Source organism: Jaculus jaculus, chromosome 2 (genome assembly GCF_020740685.1).
Source record: "Jaculus jaculus isolate mJacJac1 chromosome 2, mJacJac1.mat.Y.cur, whole genome shotgun sequence".
Lineage (NCBI taxonomy): Eukaryota > Metazoa > Chordata > Mammalia > Rodentia > Dipodidae > Jaculus > Jaculus jaculus.
The window spans coordinates 48,600,873-48,624,960 of record NC_059103.1 but is presented as its reverse complement, the minus strand read 5'-3'; the positions used below and the strand labels follow the sequence as shown (position 1 = coordinate 48,624,960).

Genomic DNA, 24,088 nt, shown 5'->3' with positions numbered 1-24,088 from the left:
GGGGTAGGGGCAGAGGGACGGAGGCTGGGTGCCAGTGCAGGCAGGGCAAGGGAGTAGTGTTTGGGGTTGCAATGTCAGAGGGCTGCCCCCACCACCACCACCACCACATACACATCCAGCAGCTGTTCCGTGTCTCTGCTCTGGTCACCAGAGCACCTGATGCAGGAGGAAGAAGGCTAGCTTTGGGCTGGATAGATGGTTTAGCGGTTAAGCGCTTGCCTGTGAAGCCTGAGGACCCTGGTTCAAGGCTCCATTCCCCAGGACCCATGTTAGCCAGTTACACAAGGGGGCGCACGCGTCTGGAGTTCGTTTGCAGTGGCTGGAGGCCCTGGCGCGCCCGTTCTGTCTGTCTGTCTCTCTCTCCCTCTTTCTCTGTCACTGTCAAATAAATAAAAGTAACAAAAAAGAAGAAGAAGCCGAGCATGGTGGCACTCACCTTTAATCCCAGCACTTGGGAGGCAGAGGTGGGAGGATTGCCGTGAGTTCGAGGCCACCCTGGGACTCCATAGTGAATTCCAGGTCAGCCTGGGCTAGAGTGAGACCCTACCTTGAAAATGCAAAAGGAAAAAGAATGCTAGCTTTGAGGTCTGTAGACTCCACTTCCACCCCTGGCATCCTGCCCTCTGGGTTCGGGTATCAATACCACCTTCATTTGCAGGTGTGCTGGGCACGGCCTGGAGGTATGTTTAGACCTGGTAAGCCCTCACACCCTGGCACTCAGCAAGCGTGAGCCGCGCACCACACCCAGAGTCCCCAGGCTCAGGGGTTCCCTGGGTGAGAGAACCTGATCAAAGTCCCGCCGTGGGGTCTGGACACCTGGCGCAGGTGCTCCACAGCCGCAGTCCACACGAGATGAATCTGGCCAATCAGAGAGAAGCAGATTTGTTCTGAGTTGTGTGTAATATGAAAACGTCAAAGGAACCTGTCGTTCCCCTAAATCCTGGGACACTGTCATCTGTCCCTTCCCAGCCTTTATCCCGCTTACCTGTGGCAGAGAGAAGCACCTTGCAGCTGCGCTAACCACGCACGCACGAGGCCAGACTCGGCCTGGGAAGCGGGGCGCTATAGCTGTCATCGCCATTGGCGCCGTTGTTGTCGTCAGCTTCTCGGAGCTTGAAGATATCCTCTTTGGAGATTAGTGACATATGAAAACTTATGTGCCACCCAAAGGAACGAGTCGCGTTAGTTTGTCCTGATAGCGGACAGAGCAGAACAGGCCTCAAATGTGGGAGTAAGTGACCAAGGAGGAACTGAGATTCCAGTTCAAGGAGGTCACCAAAGACGCTTGGTACACAGGACTTTTAGTCATGTCATGTTGACTAAGTCTTCCATAGAAGGGTGTGATCTCTTAAAAAATTATTTGCTGGCTGGAGAGCTGGCTTAGTGGTTAAGGCGCTTGTCTGCAAAGCCAAAGCACCCCGTTCATTGTCCCAAGACCCATGTAAGCCAGGTGCATGCGTCTGGAGTTCATTTGCAGTGGCTACAGGCCCTGGCGCACCCATTCTCTCTCACTGTATCTGCCTCTCTCTCTCTCTCTCTGCCTCTCTCAAATAAATAAAAATAAATATAAAAACTTATTTGCTAGCAGAGAGAGTGGGCACATCAGGGCCTCTAGCTGCTGCAAATGAACTCCAGAAACATGTGCCACTTTGGGCATCTGGCTGTGTGTGAGTACTAGGGAATTGAACCTGGGCCTTGCAAGCTTTGTAAGCAAGCACCTTTAACCTCTGGGCCATCTCTCCAGCCCTGAGTGTGATCTTAAAAAAAAAAAAAAAAGCCAGGTGTGGTGCATGCGTTCAATCCCAGCAGTCGGGAGGCAGAGGTAGGAGGATCGCTGTGAATTCGAGGTCACCCTGAGACGACATAGTGAATTCCAGGTCAGCCTGGGCTAGAGTGAATCCCTATCTCAAAAAAGCAAGGGCCTGGAGAGATGGCTTAGCAGTTAAATGCTTGCCTGTGGAGCCTAAGGACCCTGGTTCGAGGCTCGATTCCTCAGTACCCATGTAAATCCAGATGCACAAAGTGGCACATGTGTCTGGAGTGCATTTGCAGCAGCAAGAGGCCCTGGCACACCCATTCCATCAAAATTGCTTTCACAAATGGCTTAAAAAACATTTCTCCTAAGTTTTAGTCTTGTGTTCTGTAGGCTCCATTTATGTATGTACAAAGACTTAGACATGTTGTATACTGCCTTGAGTGGCCCTTTTCTGAAGGGAGTAATGATGTGTGCTGTCTAAACGAAAGTGACGGATATGTAACCTTTACTAAAGCCTGCATGTATTGGAAGGAAAAATGAGAAACTGAAAGACAATGCTAAAATACTACGGCAAATTTATATTACCTTAACCATAAATCATTTCAGAGCTGCAGCTTTTAAAATAATAGGAGGCCCTGATGCTCCCATTCCCTCTCTCTCTCCCCCCTCTTTCTCTGTCTGTCTGTGGCTCTTAAATAAATAAATAAACAATAAAATGATGGGTTGATGGGAATTTTTGTTGTAATCTTTCTTTTTCTGTGGGGTTGGGGATGAAACTCAGAGCCTGATACATCTTGGGTATGCTTCCCACCACTGAGCTACATCGCAGCCATAAGCATACACTTACAAAAACGGGGAGGGGGGAATGAGGCTGGAGAGATGGCTTAGAGGTTAAGCACTTGCCTGTGAAGCCTAAGGACCCAGATTCAAGGCTCGATTCCCCAGGACCCGCATTGGCCAGATGCACAAGGGGGCGCACACGTCTGGAGTTCGTTTGCAGTTTCCCTCTCTCTCTCTCTCTCTCTTTCTGTCTCTCTGCCTCTTTCTCTGTCACTTTCAAATAAATAAAAATAAGCAAAAAAATTCTTTTTTTACACACATAGAGTGAGAGAGAATGGGCACGCCAGACCTCTAGCCACTGCAAATGAACTCTAGATGCATGTGCCACCATACCATGTGCATCTGGCTTATGTGTGTACTGGGGAATCAAACCTGGGTCCTTAGGCTTCACAGGCAAGTGCTTCAACTGCTAAGCCACCTCTCCAACCAAGCATACACTCTTAATGCTTAAAACATGAAGGGGATATGTACAGAGTATGGGTAGCATACTGGGCAAGGACCAAAATTCTTGCTCTAAGTGTTTAGCTTGAAACTAATGTGACTATCAGCCAGTCATCTGGGGAAAACAAGGCTCAAGAGAGTCTCTGAAATGTCTGTATTGATTATCAGGGCCCTTTTCAGACTTACGCAGAAATAACAGTGGGTGTTTTTTTGTGGGTGTGTGAGGTAGGGTCTCTCTCTAGCCCAGGTTGACCTGGAATTCACTATGTAGTCTCAGGGTGGCCTCGAACTCACAGCGATCCTCCTACCTCTGCTGGGATTAAAGGTGTGTGCCACCACACCCAGGTAATAGTGCTTTTAATGTGTGTGGGCACACCAGGACTCGTGCCACTGCAAACCAATGCCAGACATATGCACCACTTTTTGCATCTAGCTTTATGTGGGTATTGGAGAATTGAACCTGGGATGGCAGGCTTTGCAAGCAAGTACCTTTAATTGATGAGCAACTCCCCAACCCACCAGAATTTTTTCTCTTTTGAGGTTGAGTCTTACTCTAGTCCAGGCTGACCTCAAACTCACTCTGTATGTTGTCTCGGGTTGGCCTCGAACTCACAGTGATCCTCTTTTTTTTGCGGGGGGGGGTTTGAAGGTAGGGTCTTACTCTGGCTCAGGCTGACCTGGAATTCACTATGTAGTCTCAGGGTGGCCTCAAACTCTCAGCGATCCTCCTACCTCTGCCTCCTGAATGCTGGGATTAAAGGCGTGTGCCACCACGACTGGCATTTTTTTGTTTTGTTTGTTTGTTTGTTTTATTTGAAAGTGACAGAGAAAGAGGCAGAGAGAGAGAATGGGCACACCAGGGCCTCCAGCCACTGCAAACGAACTCCAGACACATGTGCCCCCTTGTGCATCTGTCTAACGTAGGTCCTGGAGCCTCAAACCCAGGTCCTTAGGCTTCACAGGCAAGCGCTTAACCACTAAGCCATCTCTCTAGCCCAAACTCACAGTGATCCTCTTACTTCTGCCTCCCGAGTGCTGGGATTAAAGGTGTATCACCACATCTGGCCCCACTAAATTAAAAAAAAAAAAAAAGTGACATGTGTTTGTGTCCATGCATGTGGAGACCAGGAACGCCATTTACCTTCTTTTTTAAAAGACTGGGTCTCTCTGACCCGGAGCCCACTTTTTGAAATGTCTTAACATTATATACAGACACTCTGCTGTGCAGCAGCACAATTGTCATTTTGCTGTCGCTATTCAAAAGTTAAAGCATCGTGTCATCTCATAGCCTGCTGGATGGCTCAGCTATGACAGAAAGTTTGAAATGCCTTGTCAGACCATCCCACAGCTCAAGCAAGCTTACAGTCAGTGCCACAGCATATACTCCAGACTTCAGGCATAGCCTTAGAAAAAGCCTCCTCAGGCTGGAGAGACGGCTTACCAGTTAAGGCATCTTCCTACAAAGCCAAAGGACCTCAGTTCGATTACCCAGGACCCCACATAGGCCAGATGCACAAGGTGGCACATGCGTCTGGAGTTTGTTTGCAGTGGCTGGAGGCCCTGGCATGCCCATTCTCTCCCTCCCTCTCTCTTTCTCTCCTGCTTTCCCTCACTTGTTCGCTCAAATAAATAAATACATTAAAAAGGGGGTGCTGGGGAATGTCTTAGCAGTTAAGGCATTTGCCTGCAAAGCCAAAGGACTCAAGTTTGATTCCCCAGGACCCATGTAAGCCAGATGCACAAGGGGGGCGCATGCATCTGGTGTTCGTTTGCAGTGGCTAGAGGCCCTGGTGTGTCCATACTCTGTATCTGCCTCTCTCTCTCAAATAAGTAAATAAAATATATTTTTAAAAAGGGATTCATTAAAATGCAAGAAAATACCTCCTTATATTTCAACAGGAACCATGTTAATCTTTATGTTTTTTCCCATGAAGGCACAGTATACATTAAGCAGATTTTTTTTTTTCAGAGAGAGAGACAGAATTGGTGCACCAGAGCCTCAGCCACTGCAATTGAACTCCAGATGCTTGTGCCACCTTGTGCATCTGGTCTATGTGGGGTCCTGGGTAATCGAACTGAGGTCCTTTGGCTTTGTAGTGGGTAGTGGCCATGTGCTTACCTTACCTTTGTGTGTCTGGCTTACATGGGATCTGGAGCATCAAGTCTGGGAGCTTAGGCTTCCCAGGCAAGCACCTTAACCACTAAGCCATCTCTCCAGCCCATAGAGCAGATTGTTAAAAGCATAAGCCAAGAGCCAACATCAGTGTGGTGAAAGAATGGGTGATTCTCAGAAGCACCGGGCCGTTTGACCAATGCTGAGGGGTGGCCGGCAGGTAGCAGGCTTTGCTGTGCTGTGCATGGGCCGCCGCTTGGCAGCTGACTGAGCTCACAGGCTCTGTAATGAGGAGGCCTCTGGGCAAGTTCAGCTGTGCTCCAGCGGGCAGTGCCCTGAGGGTGTATGAGACATATCCAGAAGCTCAGGCGCGACACGTGAGACCCCAGCAGAGGGCTTCGCATCCTGGATGTTTGGAGCCTCTGCCCAAACTTCCCAGTCCAGCCCCAGGCACAGCTTCCCCGTCCTATCAGTGAAGGGTTGAGGAGGGCTATGCCAAGTCACTAGAGACTATGAGAAGATCCACCCAATTGTCCACATAACCAGCATGGGAGTGCCTAGTCCACATGAGTCCTGGTGTTGCTCAGGCCCCGTCCCTCAGCACGGCTCAGCCCCATGCACCCCAGCAGAGGCCCCAGGGCAGACGGAAGGGTGAAAGGAAACAATATGAACTGAAAGGAGGGCTCTACTGCAGGAAGTTCAAGCGGCAGCATCCCCTGCTGGGATGCATAGTGGGGGTGCCAGAGCTCACGGAGCCAGGGTTGGCACCACTGAGGTGGCTCATGTCTAATCACCTCCTTGGTCCTTCCAAGCACTGAGCTGGCTGGAGAAACTACAAGAAGACAAACCCAAGGCTCCAAAGGAAGAGGAAACGACGCAAGCCTCTGGATGTGACTCCCAGCTGCACAAAATTCATAGCAAGTAAGATTGCTCACCTCGCTGTAGCCTGTACTGGAAACTCTTGTCACCGGTGCCAAGTCAGCATGTGCCCCCTGCCCCAGGAGCCCAGAGTCAGCAGGCCCACGACATCCAGAGAGGCACCAGGAAAGCTGGAGAAGGAGGCATGAGCAAGCCCTGGGCAGGCTTCCTGGGGTGGTGGGACACTCACCTTGGAAAGGTTAGTGGGATTAGGAGAGGAAACCCCAGTAGACAATCAGGAGGACTTTGGGGAGGATGGTGTGGGATGGAGTGGGGGACATGCATGTGGCTCTAGACACAAGTTACCTCAGAGGGCCTTGGGTTGAGCAGCCTCAGAAAATAAGTCTCGTCATTCATCAGTCCTGCTTCCAGCACCTGCCTGTGACCACTTGGAGAAGCAGCAAGTTCCCAAGTAGCTGGTGAAACAGATCTGCAAGAGAACGTTACTGGACATCAGTGGCGTGGTAGGGTTGACCTGTCTCTCAGAAAGACCCTCATGTACAAAGATACATCAAGTAAGTTGGCTGCTCCCACAATGTCTCCTGGGAGAGTCTCAGACTGGACAAACGGAACAAGATAGGAGCTCCCTTAGGGATAACCTGGTGCCAACAGGCTGCAGTACGCTGCACGTGTGCCAGGCGCATTCAACACTAGAAACGTCATGGTGTTGGTCTGCTAATCCCTCCATGGTTGCGCGAAGTCACGTGCACCATTTCCCCTGGCGCCGGGCTATCAGCAGGTCTGACTCAACAAAGCGTACGTCTCTCTGTCCTCCGCTGGCTGGGGACGGTCCACGTGCAGCGCCCCTGGTTTCTAAGGGCGGCGCGCCGCCTGCTGCCCGCGCTGGCAAACTGCACGGCGCGCGCGAGGCCTCAAAGAGTGCGCTTTCAGGCTGTCCTGAAGAGCTGAGCTGAACTGCGGGCGCGCCTCTAACCCTACGGGGACAAGATGACAAGGGCTATGACAAGAGGACATGCACTTATTCTATGTCTTGTGACCTATTGTCTATAACAAAAAAAAAATGTTGGGCTGGAGAGATGGCTTAGCGGTTAAGCGCTTGCCTGTGAAGCCTAAGGACCCCGGTTCGAGGCTCGGTTCCCCAGGTCCCACGTTAGCCAGATGCACAAGGGGGCGCACGCGTCTGGAGTTCGTTTACAGTGGCTGGAGGCCCTGGCGCGCCCATTCTCTCTCTCTCCCTCTGTCTTTCTCTCTGTGTCTGTCACTCTCAAATAAATAAATAAAAAATGAACAAAAAATTAAAAAAAATGTTCACAGATGTCAGGACTAAAGTAAGGGTATGAAATAAAATCCAATAAGAAAAAAGTAATGCATCAAAAGTTCAATCCACTGGCTTACATGGGGCCTGGAGAATCGAACATGAGTTCTTAGGCTTCATAGACAAGCGTTTTAACCGCTAAGCCATCCTCTCAGCCCAGGACGTTTTTCTTTTTAATATTTATTTGCAAGCAGAGAGAGACAGACAGAGGATGGGTTTTGCCAGGGCCTCCAGCCACTGCAAATGAACTCCAGATGCATTCGGCTTTGCAGGCAAATACCTTAACTGCTGACACATCTCTCCAGCCCAAAAGCTAACTTTTGAAAATTTATTTGAGAGAGCAAGAATGAAAAAGATACACGTCCTTACAAATGAACCCCAGACATATGTACCACCTTGGTGCATCTACTTTGACATGGGTACTAGGGAATTGAACCTGGACCCCCCCTCCCTCAGACTTTGGAAGAAAGCACCTTTAATTGCTGAGTCATCTCCCCGGCCTATCAGGAGCTATTTTACAGCTTTCTGAGCCAACTAATTGGAATGCGCTTGGGGCTGAGTTTCATTTCTCTCCAACTGGTTCCTAAGGGCTTGTTCAGGTGCCTTGGATCATGTATACGGGACATGAAAAAGAAAAATGACACCGTTTGTTACGAGAGGTTTGAAAAGCCCAAACATAAATGCGTCCTCTCCTGAGCTTTTTGGAAAGCACAGGCTTGCATACCAACCGATGTGCTGAAAAACCTCCAGGCCTCCCCAGCGGTACCACTGATTGAGCTATTGTGAACTCTGGCTGTTGGTTTGTGCAAGCACAGGCTATGACAGGGGGAGTGGCGACAGGGTGGACAGACCCAGAGGAAACTCAGCCTCCCTCTGCTCCACGCATCAAGCTGGTTCATCTCATTGCCAATGTACTTACCGACACCATGCTACACTTAAGCTGGGTTCAGATAGCGTTCACTGCGGGAGTGTGCGCTGCTTCCGCCCCCTAGTGGCTGGTCTTAGGTCCACTCCCTAGACCTCCGCTTCCACCCTACCTGTCCCCCAAGCGGGACAGATGTCCATTTGAAGAGCCAACCAGGCCAGGAGTCGGTGTTGGGTAAGCTGCCATTCAACTCTGTCCTTTGGGAAAGCACGTGTTTTTTTTTTAAGTCCAGGGTCAGAATTCAATGCTAGCAAGGGTGACATGTGTGCTGACCTCTCCAGTCAGCTACAAGGTCACTGCTGAAAAGAAAGAGGGGAAATGGCAAAAAAAAAAAAAACAAACAAAAAACAGCCTCTGTCTCCCACACAATGACAGGGCCATCATCGCAGCGCTATTCCCAATAGCCAGAGAGGGAGTTACCCACGTGCTCATAAACTGATGAATGGATAAGCAACCTATGGTGGCCGCACCACACAATGTGACTTGGCCCTAACGGCCCTAACAAGGAAGGAAATTCAGACTCATTGTGCCCAGGGACAGAAGCCAGTCCGGAATACTTGAGTAGTCTATGGCTGTCATCCTGAACGCACCTGATCTCATTTGCATCACTTGGAACAGTCGAATTCATAGAAAACGGAGGGGTGTTTGCCAGGGGAGATGAGGAGTCACTGTCTAATGGGTGAAATGGGAACATGGCTCAGGGAACAGGAAAGAGTTCTGGCCACGATGTACAACACAGTGAGTATGCATAAGGCTGTCAAACACTTTAAAATGCTGAAAGGTCAGGCTGGAGAGATGGCTTAGCAGTTAAGGCGCTTGTTTGCAAAGTGTAAGGACCCAGGTTTGAGTCCCCAGAACCCACATAAGTCAAATGCATGAGGTGGCACAGGTGTCTGGAGTTCATTTACAGTGGCTGGAGGACCTGTCACATCCTCTCTCTCTCTCTCATCTATCTAAATCTTTCTCAATAAATAAATAAAATATTAAAAATAAAATGGTTAAAGGCGGGGCTTGGGAGGTAGCTTGGTGACTAAAGGTACTTACTTGCAAAGCCTGATGGCCCAGGTTCTGTTCCCCAGTACCCACATAAAGCCAGATGCACAAAGTGGCACATGCATCTAGAATTCATGTGCAATGGCAAGAGGCCTCTGCAAACTTTCTTTCTGCTTCTCTCTCTCAAATAAATAAAAATATTTTTGTTTATTTTTATTTATTTGAGAGGGACAAAGAGGCAGATAGATAGAGAGAGTGGGCATGCCAAGGCCTCCAGCCACTGCAAACAAACTCCAGATGCGTGAACCACCTTGTGCATCTGGCTTACATGGCCCCTGGGGAATCGAGCTTCGAACCAGGGTCCTGTGAGGGGCACCTCAGTTACCAACCCAGGTGTCACTTTTTTGTTTGTTTGTTTGTTTTTCAAGGTAGGGTCTCATTCTAGCCCAGGCTGAAATTTATTGCATGCAAACTACACATAATTTGTGTTCTCTTATATTCATGTGTAGCTTGCATACAATAAATTACACTGTTCAAGCCAGCCATGGTGGTGCACACTTCTTTTCCCAGTACTCAGGAAACTGAGGTAGGAGTATTGCTATAAATTTAAGGTCAGCCTGGGACTCCAGAGTGAGTTCCAGGTCAGTCTGGACTAGAGTGAAATCCTGCCTCAATCTAAAACAAAACAAAAAAAAAAAATACACTGTTCACTTGCATGAGTTTGGGATACTCCAAATTATATTAAAAAAAAAAATTCTGGGCTGGAGAGATGGCTTAGCAGTTAAGCGCTTGCCTGTGAAGCCTAAGGACCCCAGTTCGAGGCTCGGTTCCCCAGGACCCACGTTAGCCAGATGCACAAGGGGGCGCACGCGTCTGGAGTTCGTTTGCAGTGGCTGGAAGCCCTGGCGCGCCCATTCCCTTTCTATCTGTCTCTTTCTCTCCCTCTCTCTCTGTCACTCAAAAATAAAGAAACAAAAATGACAAAAAAAAAATATTAAAAAAAAAAAAATTCTGCCATTTCAGAAAGTCCTGTGTCCCCTTCCACTCAGTTACCAACCCAGATGTCACGTTTTCTTTTTTCTTTCTTTCTTTCTTTTTTTTTTTTTTTTTTGTTTGTTTGTTTTCTCAAGGTAGGGTCTTGTTCTAGCCCAGGCTGACCTGGAATTCACTATGTAGTCTCATGGTGGCCTCAAACACATGGCAATCCTCCTACCTCTGCCTCCCAAGTGCTGGGATTAAAGGCATGTGCCCCCACACTACTTTCTTTTTCAAATATTTTATTTATTTATCCATTCATTCATTGATTCATTTAAGAGAGAGAAAGGCAGATAGAGAATGGGCTCACCAGGGCCCCTAGCCACTGCAAACAAGACATGTGCCACCTTGTATATCTCGCTTTACATGGTCACTTGGGAATCGAGCTCAGGTCCTTAGACTTTGCAGGCAAGCATCTTAACCACTGAGCCATCTGCCAGCCCATAGGTATAACTTTCTGACTTCTTCTTGAAGTGAATTTACAACCACATGCCATGAAATGCAGTTTGTATGTGTTCAGTTCATGAGTTTGGTACCCTGGGGACCAACACATGAATCTAGACAGTGTAGATAGTCCCCATAATTCTCAGAAGTCCCTCTGTCCCTTTCCAGTCTGGCACCTGACACAGATTCTGTGCTAATGGATCTCAAAACCACTATTCAGGCTGGAGAGATTGCTTAGCAGTTAAGGTGCTTGCCTGCGAAACCTAAGGACCCATGTTCAACTCTTCAGATCCCACATAAGCCAGACTCACAAAAGTGAGGCAAGTGCAAGGTTGTATATGCCCACTAGGTGGTGTAAGCGTCTGGCATTTGACTGCAGCAGCTGAGCCCCTGGTGTGCCAATTCTCTCTCTAAAATAAAAATAAAAATAAGCCCGGCGTGGTCGCACGCCTTTAATCCCAGCACTTGGGAGGCAGAGGTAGGTGGATCGCTTTGAGTTTGAGGCCACCCTGAGACAACATAGTGAATTCCAGGTCAGCCTGGGCTACAGTGAGACCCTACCTTGAAAAAAAACCAAAGATAAAATAAAGTAAAACCACTGTTCTGAACTCCAGATGCATGCACCACTTTGTGCATCTGACTTTATGTGATGTTTATGTGGGTACTGGGGAATTGAACCCAGGTCATTAGGCTTTGCATGCAAATAATTTAAGTGCTGTGTGCCATATCTGCAGCCCAAAGACCTTTTTTTTTTTTTTTCTTTAGGCAGGGACTCACTCTAGCCAAGACTGACCTACAACCACTCTGCAGTCCCAGGCTGGTCTCAGACTCACAACGATCCTCCTACCTCTACCTCCTGAGTGCTGGATTAAAAGTGTGTGCCACCATGTCCAGGCCTGACTTAATGATTTCTAACACCAACAAAGCCTGCAGTAACTTTGGCTGGGATTGCATTGAATGTACACATCAGTGTGGAGAGAGTTAGCATACTAGCAATATTTGGGGGCAGTTCTGACCCAATGACCCAGTGGCTTTTTTTGGTGTTCAGAATAGAATCTTGTACACGTTTTATTAGGCTGCCACTTGGGTGTTTCTACTTTTGCTGCTGTTTATTTTTATTGTGATAAATACTAATCACACATCACAGTGGCTGATGCTACTGCACAAGATCTGCATGATAGGAGGGGAAAATGATGGCATCAAAATAGAAGAAAGATTAATTGGAAAGGAAAAGGGATGCCATGGAGGGGGGATTTGGGAGGGAGAAAAGGAAGGGTGTCGAGAGGGAATGATAATCATGGTAAGGGTGCCTCCTTAGCGCAACAGGCAGCACGTCAGTCTCATAATCATGGTATATTGCCTATATTTATGGATGTTATCAATAAAAGGTTAAAGATATGAATCAGGGGTTGGAGAGACGGCTGAGTGGTTAAGGCAATTGCCTGCAAAGCCAAAGGACTCCAGTTTGATTCCCCGGTACCCACGTAAGCCAGATGCACAAGGTGGCGAATGCATCTGGAGTTTCGTTTGCAGTGGCTGGAAGTCCTGGCACACCCATTCTCTCTCTCTCTCTCTCTCTCTCTCCTTCTTTCCCTCTCTTAAATAAATAAATACAATATATGTATATATAATATGTATATTATATGTATATGTATATTATATTATGTATTTATACATAAATATATATAATATATTATATATATGTGTATATATGTATATATATATATAAAATTTAGAAAAAGAATCACATGGCCTAGGTTTGTGAGATTTCTCAGTGGTTAAAGGTACTTGTTTAAAAAATGCATATGAATTGGGCTGGAGAGATGGTTTAGCGATTAAGTGCTCGCCTGTGAAGCCTAAGGACCCCGGTTCGAGGCTCGACTCCCCAGGTCCCATGTTAGCCAGATGCACAAGGGGGCGCACGCGTCTGGAGTTCGTTTGCAGTGGCTGGAAGCCCTGGCGCGCCCGTTCTCTCTCTCTCCCTCTATCTGTCTTTCTCTCTGTGTCTGTCACTCTCAAATAAATAAATAAATAAAAATGAACAATTAAAAAAAATACATATGAATCACATAAAACTTTAACATATAAAGCATCTTTTACATATGGTTAGCTCAGTGACATTCACACTGAATTACATCCACAAAGTTCTGCAAACATCACTGCCATCCTTCTGCAAACTTTTCCATCATCCCAAAGAGCAAGTCTGCACCCATGAGATAATAATGCCCCATTCTCCCTTTCCCCCGGCGCCTCTCAGTCTCTGTGTCTGAGTACGCCAGCGACCTCATCTGACTGGGACTATAGAACGGTGGCTCTTTGTGCCTGGCTTGTCTCACTGAGGGAAACATGATGTACTTAAAGCACGATGTGCTTGAAGTTCGCCCGCGGTGTAGCATTTTAAAGGCGGGTGCTCTGTTGTATGTGCACACAACATTTTGCTTACGTAGTCTTCTGTCAACGGGCACATGAGTTGCTCCTACCTCTCAGCTGTTGTAGACAATTATGCACGTATTTGAGCTTCCACTCTTAATTCTTATTTTTTTAAATTTTTTTGTTGTTTGTTTTTATTTATTTATTTTGAGAGCGGCAGAGAGAGAGGAAGAGGTAAAGAGAGAGAGAATGGGCACGCCAGGGCCTCCAGCCACTGTAAATGAACTCCAGACACGTGCACCCCCCTGTGCATCTGGGTCTTGGGGAATCGAACCTCGAACCGGGGTCTTTAGGTTTCACAGGCAAGCACTGAACCGCTAAGCCATCTGTCCAGCCCCTCTCTCAATTCTTTTGAGTATATGCCTAAAAGAGACATTGCCAGGTGATATGAGGCTTTTGTTTGTTTGTGGCGCTGGAGACTGAATGCAGTGCCTCACACAGTAAGCAAGTGTTTCACAACTGAGTTCTACCCCAGGCCAAGCATATGCCTCTTTATTTTATTTTATTTATTTATTTATTTATTCTGCTGGGTATGTTGGCACATGCCTTTAGGAGAGAGTGGGGGGAGAGAATTGGCATGCCAGGGCCTCCAGCCACTGCAATTGAATGCTCACATGGGATCTGGAGAGTTGAATATGGGTCCTTAGGCTTTTCAGGAAAGTGCCTTAACCCCTAAGCCATCTCTCCAGCCCGTATGCCTTTTTTACAAATCTATTTGCTGGGCACAGTGGTGCATGCCTTTAATCCCAGCACTCAGGAGGCAGAAGTAGGAGAATCACTGTGAGTCTGAGGCCACCCTAAGCTTACATAGTGAATTCCAAGTCAACCTGGGCTAGACAGAGACCCTACCTCAAAAAACCAGCAAAAGTCTGGTGTGATGGTGCACACCTTTAATCCCAGCACTCAGGAGGGAGAAGTAGGAGGATCACCATGAGTTCAAGGCCACCCTGAGACTACATAATGAATTCCAGGTCAGCCTGAACTAGAGTGAGACCCTACCTCAAAAAAACAAAACAAAACAAAAAACCAACAAAAAAGTCCCCCAACAAAATAAATTATCTATTTACAAGCAGAAAGAGATAGAAGAAATACAGACAGAAAGAAAGAGTATAGGTGCACCAGGACCTCTAGCCACTACAAATGAACTACAGATGCATGTATCATTGTGCACCTGGCTTTATGTGGGTACTGGGGAATCAAACCTGAGTTGTTTGGCTTTGCAGGTAAGTACCTTAACTGCTGAGCCATCTCTCCAGTCCCCAACTATATTTCTTTCTTTATATTTCATTTTTATTTATTGATTTGAGCAAAAGAGCAGATAGAGAAAGAATGGGTGCACCAGGACCTCCAGCCACTGCAAACAAACTCCAGATGCATGTGCCCCCTTGTACATCTGGCTTATGTGGATACTGTGGAAATGAATCTGGGTCCTTAGGCTTTGCTAGCAAGAGCCTTAACCACCAAGCCATCTCTCCAGATCTTTATTTTGTTAATATTCCAACTATATGACTTTTTTTTTTTTGCAAGGTAGGGTCTCACTGTAGCTCAGGCTGACCTGGAATTCACTATGTAGTCTCAGGGTGGCCTTGAACTCATGGCAATCCTCCTACCTTTGCCTCCTGAGTGCTGGGATTAAAGGCATGTGCCACCACACCCGACTTTCAATTGTATGCCTTTTGAAGAACCACTTTGCACAGCAGCTCCACCATTTTACGTTCCCACTAGCGGTGCATAATGGGTGTTATTTCTCCACAAATTCATTGTAGAAGTTATCTTCTCATTGCTGGAACAAAACAGTGACCAGAGGCAGCTTGTGGAAGGAAAGGGTTTATTGTGCCCTACAGTTTGTTTTTTTTTTTTTTTTTTTTTTTTTTTTTTTTTTTTTTTTTTTGCTTTGGGGCTGGAGAGATGGCTTAGCAGTTAAGGTGTTTGCTTGTAAAGCCAAAGGACCTCAATTCTACTCCCCAGGACCCATGTAAGCCAGATGCACAAGGTGGCGCATGCATCTGGAGTTCGTTTGCAGTGGCTGGAGGCCCTGGCATACCCACCCTCTCTCTCTCTCTCTCTGTCTCTCTGCCTCTTTCTTTCTCTCACTCTCTCAAATAAATTCATTTAAATTTTTTTTGTTAATTTCTTTTTTATTGATTGATTTGCAAGCAGAAAGAGAAAGAGGGACAGAACGGCATGCCAGGGCCTTCTACCACTGCAAACGAACTGCAGATGCATGCACAGCTTTGTGCATTTGACTTTACATGGGTGCTTGGGAAGTGAACCGAGGTCAGAGGGCTTTGCAAGCAAGTGCCTTTAGCCACTGAGCAATCTCCTCCATCCTTAGCTTGCAATTTGAAGGGAAGTGTCACCGCGGTGGGGAAAGTATGACAGGTGCAGACAACCAGGCAGGCGTCACAGCTCCACAGCAGCGGGAAGGAAGTGGTCTAAGTACTGGGCTTAGAACTAGGCTTTAGGGCTGGAGAGATGGCTTAGCGGTTAAGCGCTTGCCTGTTAAGCCTAAGGACCCCGGTTCGAGGCTCGGCTCCCCAGGTCCCATGTTAGCCAGATGCACAAGGGGGCGCACGCGTCTGGAGTTTGTTTGCAGAGGCTGGAAGCCCTGGCGCGCCCATTCTCTCTCTCTCCCTCTATCTGTCTTTCTCTCTGTGTCTGTCACTCTTAAATAAATAAATAAATAATAAAAAAAATAAAAAATAAAAAGAACTAGGCTTTATTACCCCAGAGCCTGCTCCCGGCAACCCAGCTCCTCCGGCAAGGCTCCACCTCCCAAACTCCTACAATTTCCCCAAATTACCACCAGCTTGGCACCAAGTATTCAAAACACACGAGTCTGTTGCTGTGCCCTTCTGCCTAGGCAGGGAAGGACCAGAGTCAGTCCCCAAACACAGGCTTCTATGTATGGGAACTTCTTCTGGAGAGAAAAATATCTTACATTGAAGTCAGCAGAAAAGAATATCACCTTTGTTAACTATATTTGGAAGGAAAATAAGAACCCAAGCTCAGCAACAGTAACAACCCAAACAGGCAACAGTAGCCACAGCGTACAGGATTATTAATAGCGCAGGGGGCTGGCTGAGGGTTGGCAGCTGCCGCAAAAGCGCTTTTTCCAGCCCAGCAGACGTGCCTGCCTGGGCTCCAGGGAGCTCTCAGTGTTAGCACGCTGCTGGTAGGTCACAGGAACCTTTTTGGAAAGAAAGCCATGTTTTCATTAGACATATGTGACCTTGAACCCTAAAAGGCTACAGACTACTGCATGGGGAGGGTGGCTATTAAAACATCACAGTGTATGTAACTGTTCAATATTGAAGGGAAGGTTTTGTTTTGTTTTCTTTTCTTTTCTTTTTTTGTTTCCAAGATAGGATCTTGCTCTAGTCCAGACTGACCTGGAACTTACTCTGTAGTCCCAGGCTAGCCTTGAACTCACGGCGATCCTCCTACCTCTGCCCCTCAGGTGCTGAGATGAAAGGTGTATACCACCACACCTGGCTTGTCTTGTTTTCTTTCTTTCTTTCCTTGTCTTTCTTTCTTTCTTTCTTTCTTTCTTTCTTTCTTTCTTTCTTTCTTTCTTTCTTTCTTTCTTCCCTTCTTCTCTTTTTATGGTACTAGGCATGGAACACAGAGCCTCATGTGTGTTAGACAAATGCTCTACCACTGAACTGTATCATCAGCCCCAAGGTTGAGGGTTTTTAAAAATAATTGTATTTATTTATTTGCAAGTACAGAGACAGGGAGAGAATGAGCACTCCAGGGCCTCCAGCCACTGCAAACAAACTCCAGAAGCATGTGCTGCCTTGTGCATCTGGTTTTACACGGCCTTAAGGCTTTGCAAGCATCTTTAACATCTGAGCCATCTCTCCAGCCACCCACACTGAGTTTTGTTGTTTTGTTTTGCTTCAGGCTTGGGGGATTCTGTTTGTTTTTGTTTTCTTGAAGCAGAGTCTCACGGGCTGACCTGGATTTCACTATTGCAGTCTCAGGGTGGCCTGGAACTCACAGGGATCCTCCTACCTCCGCCTGCCGAGTGCTGGGATTAAAGATGTGTACCAACACTCCCAGTTCATACTGAGTTTTAATGTAGGCTATGCAAGTTTATTTTTTTGTTTGTTTATTGCTTTGTTTTGTTGTTGTTTTTGTTTTGCTTTCAATTGAGGTAGGGTCTCACTGTAGTCCAGGCTGACCTGGAAGTCATTATGTAGTCTCAGGGTGGCCTTGAATTCTCAGTGATCCTCCTACCTCAGCCTCCCAAGTGCTGGGATTAAAGGTGTGCGCCACCATGCCTGGCGTCCCAATCTTACCTTGTATGCCTGCTCCCCAGAGATGAGGTCTAACAGATGCACTCTTCTGAGACTTGCAAAGTCTGACCCTATTCAGATGTGCCAGATGGATTTAGCTTGACATAACTATAGCCATCTAGAGTTGTGACGTCCATGACTGCCCCAAGATATCTTGGATTTCTTTTAAGCCTGTAGAGTCTCCCAACAAACTGTACATTGATATAAACCATTAAGAGTCCTATTGAAGGAGGATAGGAGAAAATTAGATTTTTAAAAATTTTTTTATTTTTTCAAAATTTTTTATTAACAACTTCCATGATTATAAAAATATCCCATGGTAATACCCCTCCCCCCCCACTTTCCCCTTTGAAACTCCACTCTCTGTCATACCCCTCCCCCTCTCAGTCTCTCTCTTATTTTGATGTCATCATCTTTTCTTTTTTTTCTCAATTTTTATTAACATTTTCCATGATTACAAAAAGTATCCCATGGTAATACATTCCCTCCTCCCCCACCTTCCCCTTTGAAATTCCATTTTCCATCATATCCCCTCCCCATCTCAATCAGTCTCTCTTTTATTTTGATGTCATGGTCTTTTCCTCCTCTTATGATAGTCTTATGTAGGTAGTGTCAGGCACTGTGAGGTCATGGATATCCAGGCCATTTTATGTCTGGAGGGAGCACATTGTAAGGAGTCCTACCCTTCCTTTGGCTCTTACATTCTTTCTGCCACCTCTTCCGCATTAGACCCTGAGCCTTGGAAGGTGTGATCAAGATGTTACTCAGTACTCCAGTCACTTCTTTCCAGCACCATGATACCTTCTGAGTCATCCCAAAGTCACTGCCATCTGAAAAGAGAAGATTCTCTACCCAAAGTGAGAGTAGCATTAATATAATGTTATAAATATCAAGAGAAGTACTTACTGGGCAGTTTGATAAGCATACTATATACATTTTTCCAGACATCAGCAGATGTTACACCCCTAGGTCTCATGACTACCCTGTTTTAAGTTTTCAGTATCAGGGATGTGTTCCCCCTCCATGGAGCAGGCCTCCAGTCCAATTGGAGGGCAGATGGTTTCCACCATGACAGATGTGCCACTATTGCACCCGTTGGCTCATTTGGGCTGGCTGGCCAATTATAAGGCTTGCAGTGGAACAGTAGATTTTTTTAAGGCAGTTTAGTTAGACTAAGGCTTGCAGTGGAAAAGTAGATTTTGTTAAGGCAGTTTAGTTAGACATTGAGGCCCAGAGAGAACCAAGAGATGCCACCCCACATGGCATCTCGCCCTGACACAAGAATGGAACTCCTGCTGGGCATGGTGGCCCACGCCTTTAATCCCAGCACTCCAGAGGCTGAGGTAGGAGGATCAACATGAGTCAGAGGCCACCCTGAGACTACATAGTGAATTCCAGGTCAGCCTGGGCTAGAGTGAAACTCTTTCTCAAAAAAAGAAAAAAATGGCACTCGTGGCCGAACTGGAACTCGTGTCTGATTGAGACTACTCTACAGCGCCCCCTGTTGTCCACAGTCTATCATGCTACCTAAATGGGCTGGCCCCAGTGGGCTGACTTTGGGATCCACCCTCCAAATCTACAAACCTTATTGGGTCTTCCGCTTGTCTGTGAAGGCTGCTGTCTTCTTCCTGTCATTAACTCTGTCCCCGCTCAACTCTGCTTTTCTGGCTCTGCTTGGGCTCTGCCTGCCTTCTCTTCCTCTGGGCTAAAGGGACATGTGAATCTGGCTTCCCCCTCACCCAGCCTGGCTGGGTGGGAAGTGAGAAGAGCCTAAAATTGTTTCTTGGTCTGGGGGAACTCTTCACTTGCCTCTGCTTCTACTTTATAATTTGGAGTAACTTCTCACTTTGATTACATGCATGATTTTTCCCTGGTCCCTGAACCTACCATGTGTGCGTTTTCCTTACACTCCAGACCCATCATGTGGGTGCTTTCACAGCAATTTCCTTAAACTTGGAGTAACCGCAAGTATATCTGTCTTTATTACTCATTTCTCCTCTGAACCTTCTGGTCTCTATTTTGATATCTGTCCTCTCATTTTTCCTTGAGCCTCACCATTTGCTTTAACTTCTCTGAAAAGCACATGACAGATGTCATGCAGGTTCCTCCCCAGTCTTCCCTGCACAAGCTCCTAGCTTCTGTTTTCATGTGCAACAGCTTTACTCTAATCCCTCTTTAAAAGCCTCAATTTCTCTTAAATCCACATGTTCGCAGCTTTATTCTAGTCTCTCTCTCCAAAGACCTCAGTTTCTTTTAAATCCCAGTCTTCCTCAAATAAACACCTCAATTTGTGATTTCCCCCTAAGTAAACTTAAGAATTCATAATTTAGTCTTCTGGAGTCCATCTTTATTGATTAGCTACTAAAGGTAGGACAGAACTCAAAACTTAGGGTTTATAAATTCTGGGGAACCCTTCTTAAACCACAAAATCCTTCTTCACTGTATTGGGCTTTATAAGCACCCCTGACTCCAGGATGCACCCCTGACTCTTGGATATTAAACCAGGCACATTGCAGCAAGATGCTCACTTTTCTCCCAACCTATAAATACTCCTCTCTTTCTAACCAAAACTGCAGGGACTCAACTGGCCTTGCTGCCACATGGGCCCATGCTTCTGTCATTCTCAAATACACTGCGCTCTGTACAATCCTAGATCTGTCTACCATTCTTCACTCTCCTACCTTGGAGCCAATCCTTAAATATTAGGACTAAGTCATGCTAGATCATGTCCCCTTTGTCCAAGAGAAAGAAGCACATGTATGTTCCCAAAAATTGCCTTGTTCATCCCAACCAGCTGCCACCAACTGTAGCAGAAAAAAATGCATTTGGTGGGCTGGAGTGATGGCTTAGCGGTTAAGGCGTTTGCCTGCAAAACGAAAGGACCCAGGTTTGATTCCCCAGGACCTGCATTAGCCAGATGCACAAGGGGGTGCACACATCTGGAGTTCATTTGCAGTGGCTGGAGGCCCTGGTGCACCCATTCATTCACTCTCACCCTCGCTCCCTCTCTCCCTCTTTCTCTGTAAAATAAATAAATAAATAAATTTTTTAAAAAAGAAATGCTTTTTTTAAAATTTTTTTTAAATTTTTTATTTGAGAGCAACAGACACAGAGAGAAAGACAGATAGAGGGAGAGAGAGAGAATGGGCGCGCCAGGGCCTCCAGCCTCTGCAAACGAACTCCAGACGTGTGCGCCCCCTTGTGCATCTGGCTAACGTGGGACCTGGGTAACTGAGCCTTGAACCGGGGTCCTTAGGCTTCACAGGCAAGTGCTTAACCGCTAAGCCATCTCTCCAGCCCAAGAAATGCTTTTTATATGTCATACAATGGTCATAACTATAATGCAACAATGTAAATGAATCATACACAATGAGGAGCCAATAGCCAGGCATAAAACAGAATACTCTATATAATCTTATTGATGTAAAGTTAAAGAATATGCAAATGAACAGGCATGGTGGCACATTCCTTCAACCCCAGTACTTGGGGAAAGAAAGAAAAAGAGAAGGGAGGGAGGGAAGAAAGCAGGACTATGTAAGTGGCTGAATATAGTGACATGTGAGACCACAGACCTCAGCCACGGGGAAGGCTGAAGCAGGAGAGCCATGTGTGAGGCCCGCCTGAACAATGTGATGAAATCTCCTCTTTAAAAAAGAAAACTCTCCAAAGAATCAATGAAACCAAGAGTTGATTCTTTGAAAGGATAAACAAGATTGATAAACCCTTAGCAAACCTGACCAAAAGAAAGAGAGAAGAGACACAAATTAATAAAATCAGAGATGAACAAGGTAACATCACAACAGATTCCAGAGAAATTCAAAAAGAAAACTCAGGGGTGGGCATGGTGGCACGTGCCTTTAATCCCAGCATTTAGGAGGTAGAGGTAGGAGGATTGCCATGAGTTCGAGGCCACCCTGAGACTCCACAGTGAATTCCAGGTCAGCCTGGGCTAGAGTGTGACCCTACCTCAAAAAAAAAAAGAAAAGAAAACAAAGAAAGAAAGAAAAAGAAAAAGAAAATTCAGGGCTGGAGAGATGGCTTAGTGGTTAAGGCATTTGCCTGCAAAGCTAAAGGATCCCAGTTCAACTCTCCAGGATCCATGTAAGCCTGATGCACAAGGGGATGCAGGCATCTGGAGTTCATTTGCAGTGGCTGGAGGTCCTGGCATGCCTGTTCTCTCTCTCTCTTTCTCCCCCTCTTTCACTCTCTCAAATAAATAAATAAAATATTAATAAAAACAAAAAAATTCAGAGCTAGAGAGATGGCACCATTAAAGATGCTTACTTGCAAACCATGATAGCCCAAGTTTGATTGATTTCCCAGTACCCACAGATGCACAAAGGGTCACATGCATCTGGAGTTTGTTTACAGTGACTGATGGTCCTGACAGTCTCTGTGTGTCAAATAAATAAGTAAGTAAATAAAAAAGAAAATGCAGAAAAAGATAGGTGTCGTGGCACATGCTTATAGTCCCAGTGACTTGAAAGGATGAGGCAGAAGGATGATTTGAATGCAGACATTCATTATAACATACCTCAAAAAAAAAAAAAAAGTATGCCAAACAAATTACCATGACAGAGTCATCTCCTGTGAAACATGGAGGGTACCACCTAAAAGGGAAACAATTTGCCTACTTGGTGTTGCAAATAATCTTTGTCTTTATATATTTATAAAAATATGGCTGGCCTTGGTTTCCCACCAGGAAGAGATGGTAAGACTCCACATACTTGGGCTGCAAGGCCACTAAGAAATCATGCAGGAACTGAGCTGATAACCTCCTCCATGTAGACCAGCTGACAGAAAGCTGGAAGAAGCCATTCTGCATGCAGTTCAATGGGAGAGAAAGAAATCACCAATGAAGATACTCAACAGTGGACACTGCAAGCTTTAGATTGGCCAGCCAGGCCAGATGAGCCAACGGGTGCAATAGTGGCATGCCTGTCATGGTGGAAACAAACTGCTCTCTAATTGGACTGGAGGCCCACTCCATGGGACAGAATACATCCCTGATAATGAAAATTTAAACATGGGTAGTCATGAGTCCTAGGGGTGTAACGACTGCTGCTGCCTGGCTAAGTGTATATACTATGCTTATCAAGCTGCCCAGTAAGCACTTCTCTTAATGTTGATACCCATATATTAATGCTACTCTCACTTTTGGTAGAGAACCTTCTCTTTTCAGATGGCAGTGACGTTGGGATGACTCGGAAGGCATCCTGGTGCTGGAAAGAAGTGACAGGAGTGCTCAGTACTGTGATATCTCTATCACACTTTCCATGGCTCAGGGTCTATTGTGGAAGAGGTGACAGAAAGAATGTAAGAGCCAAAGGAAGGGTAGGACTCCTTACTATGTGCTCCCCCGAGACACAAAATGGCCTGAATATCCATGACCTCACAGTGCCTGACACTACCTATACAAGACTATCATAATAGCAGGAAAAAAATGATGACATCAAAATAAAAGAGAGACTGGTTGAGAGGGGGAAGGGATATGATGGACAATGGAGTTTCAAAGGGGAAAGTGGGGGGAGGGAGGGTATTACCATGGGATATTGTAGACAATCATGAAAGTTGTTAATAAAATAAAATAGAGCTGGGGAGATGGCTCAGTAGATAACGTGTTTGCTCCCAAGCACAAGGAACTGAGTTTGGATCCCCAGAACCCGTGTAAAAGCTGGGCACTTGCCTGTAATCCCAGTGCAGGGAGGTGGAGACAGGAAGCTCCCTGGGACTTCCTAGCTAGCTCCTAGGCAAATCAGTGAGATGTGGATTCAGGCATAGGTCCTGTCTCAATGGTGGGAGAGTGATAGAGGAAGACCCCCAATGCCAGCCTCATGCACACATCTTTCCAAACAAATACATTTTGAGTTGTACACTAAACATCTAAGCACGTTATTCTACAGTGTAATTGTCATTCACCATTTCTTTGAGAACTGAAAAACCTGGACCGCTTCATGAATTTGCATGTCACCCTTACGTAGGGGCCATGCTAATGTTCTCTGTGTCATTCCAAAAATAATGTATTTATTTTATTTGAGAGAGAGAAAGAGGCAGATAGAACAGGCATGCCAGGGCCTCCAGCCACTGCAAATGAACTTCAGACACACGCGCCCCCTTGTGCATCGGCTTACGTGGGTCCTGGGGAATCAAACCAGGGTCCTTAGGCTTTGCAGGCAAATGCCATAACCACTAAGCCATTTCTCCATCCCCACTATTTTTTTATTGAGAATTTCAGTATGTGAACATATCACGAATTTTTCATATTCCAATTGGGTTATACTCTTGTGTTCCCTCTCCCTCACCCCCATTTCATTGAAGGTCCCCCTCAGTGAGGTTATTGGTATTGTTCACAAATGCACTAGTCTCTGGTAGGGACAATACCTCAGAATACACCTTCCCACCCTGTGGCTCTTACATTCTTTCGGCCCCCTCTTCCAGAATATTCCCTGACTCTTAGGGGGCTTGTTATAAGTCTGCTTTTGTTTTGTTTTTGTTTTTAATGTCCAGGGCTTGGGAGATGATTCAGTGGTTAAAGGTGCTGGCCAGAGTTCAATTCCCCAGTACCCATGTAAATCCAGTGCACAAAGTGGCCCATGAATCTGTTCATTTGCAGTGG

General features: G+C 46.3%; 1 non-coding gene across 1 annotated transcript; it reads right to left on the bottom strand.

Moving 5' to 3' along the window:
- Positions 1 to 23,408: 23,408 nt before the first annotated feature.
- On the bottom strand, positions 23,409 to 23,519 carry LOC123459043. Its single transcript, XR_006635973.1, has one exon. It is a non-coding gene; the product is annotated as a U6 spliceosomal RNA (small nuclear RNA).
- Between the last annotated feature and the right edge of the window lie 569 nt (positions 23,520 to 24,088).